The sequence below is a fragment of the Echinops telfairi genome, unplaced genomic scaffold (assembly GCF_000313985.2).
Source record: "Echinops telfairi isolate 266 unplaced genomic scaffold, ASM31398v2 ScPeMD7_3533;HRSCAF=4204_1, whole genome shotgun sequence".
Classification (NCBI taxonomy): Eukaryota; Metazoa; Chordata; class Mammalia; order Afrosoricida; family Tenrecidae; genus Echinops; species Echinops telfairi.
Genome location: NW_022107432.1, coordinates 16,428,991 through 16,431,229, shown reverse-complemented (window position 1 = coordinate 16,431,229; position 2,239 = coordinate 16,428,991).

Here is a 2,239-nt window from a genome sequence, read left to right as displayed (position 1 = left end):
CAGAGGGGTCTCGGGGAGGAGATGAGCCAGTCAGGGTGCGATGTAACAATGATGAGAAATACAACTTTCCTCTAGTTCCTAAATGTGTCCTCCCTGCTCCCACTACCATGACTCGAATTCGACCTTGCAAGTCTGGCTAGACTAAATCAAATAGAACAGATTGATGGCACTCAAGTGTTTGACAGTTTCTTTTCAAGTCTCCATCAACTTAACCCTATTCCCTCTCTTAAAGCTGTGTTTGGCTCTTTTATAAGATAGCTTTTTATCATAATTTGTCTCTGTTTTGTCTTTTATATAGTCTGCTGAAAAATCCTCTGCAAATAAAGAACCATAGACAGGAGAAAGGCTGTCCTTGCAGTGTTTTCTCTTCATCTGGATGCTATAAAAAACGGGGAAATGTAGGCGGAATGTGGCTAGAACTTGGATACAAATCAGGGATTTAAGGATGCACATTTGGGTCAGCGTGTTCTGTCAACAGATCATTTTGATTATCAAGGAAATGGAAACATTCCGTGTGTGTGTGTGTCTGTGTGTTTGTGTGTGTGTGTGATTCCTGGAGTTTGTTTGGTCCTTGTTCTTTGCTTTATAGATTGTATCTTTACAGCACCAGATGACTTATTTTCTTAGATAATGTAGTTTTGAGAAAGTCATTTTTGAGACTTAAAAACAATTTGAGTAAATGTAACCAATCATATAGTCCTAAACTTGAACACGAATAAATAGAGAGGACACATCTCAGTTCCTTGCTCCATGCCTGAGTGAGCTGTAGCCCTCTGCCTTTTTACAGATTCATTCTGTGTGCTTCTTGTTCCTCTGCATCTCCATTCATTTACAACATCTTGCAGCATATTCTTTTAGTTTTTCCTTATCCTGGAAGACTCTTATCTCCCCATCTATCTTAATGGATAATTTAGCAGGGTAAAGGATTCTTGGGCAGGCATTTTTTTTCTTTCAGCTTTTGGAAGATGTTGTTCCACTCTCTCCTCCTCTTCATGGTTTCTACTGATAGGTCAGCATATTCTTACCTGAGCTCTGTTGTATGTGACCGTCTTCCTTTCTCTTGCTGCTCTTACAATTTCCTCTTTATTCTCAAAGATGGATATTTTTACTATTACATGTCTTGGTGAGGTTTTCTTGGGGTTTAGTCTAGTTTGTGTCCTCTCTGCTTCCTGTATGAGTGTCTGATTCTCATTCATTAAGATGGGAATGTTTGCTTCCAGAAGTACCTTCACTATTTTAGCTGATGACTTCTTTGTTGTGCCCTGCCCGGTAGACCAATTATTCGAATATTATTCCTCTTCATAGTATCTGTCATTGATCTCAGGATATTTTTCCCTCTTTTTATTTTCCTGTTTGACTCTCTGTCTCATTTGCTGAGGTCTGTCTGAGTGTCTTTGAGATTGCTGATATGGTTCTCTGCCTCCTCAAGTCTAATTGTAAATTCTGTAAATTTGCGTGTGGCTTCTGCTACCTTGTCCATTAGCACCTGTATTTTCCTTTGGTGTGTGGACTTCATCCCATCATTGTGGACTTCATCTCCTCTAACATTGCCTTCTTATTTTCCATTGCTTCCCTTAACTCCTATATTACTCCAAGCAGCCTTTTGAAGATTTCTTTTGTGGCAGATCCGCATCTGATTCTTCTATGAGCGTCGTTAACTCTATTTTGTTTTGCCTCTTTTTTTGGTTGAGAGTGATGTGGTTTGCTGAGGCTTCCTTGACCCCTTTGTGGAGGTAGGCACCATGCTTCTGGGAGACCAGGGGGCCCTGAGGTCTTTCTCTTTGTTACTGAAAAGGGTGCTTTTGGGGGGCTGCCTGTGACCTAATATACAGGTGGGTGTAGGCAGGGCTCCACAGTGGTTTAGTGACCCACAGTGGTGAGTAGTTGTAGTGACTGGAGTGGGGCTGGAGCCTGTATATATGCCCCTTGGCTGCTTTGAAATGGTCTGTTAGACCACGGCTAGCAGACTTTTTTCTTGTTTAATTAAAAAAAAAATTTATAAGGTGCCTAATAGAAGGCAAAGGTGGGGGAGGCCTCACTGCCATGGGAGGGGGTGCTGATCCAGGGCTCCAGAACCAGGCTATGTGCAGGGAATATATGCTATTTGGATCAAGGATGCAGTCCCCCTGCTCCCTGCTGACCTGGGATGCTAAAGAAGCGCTGAGCTGTGTCAGGGCAAAAGCAGTGCCAGTGGGATTGGGGAGGGCTCGGGCAGCCACAGAGGGTAGCACAGTAGTGG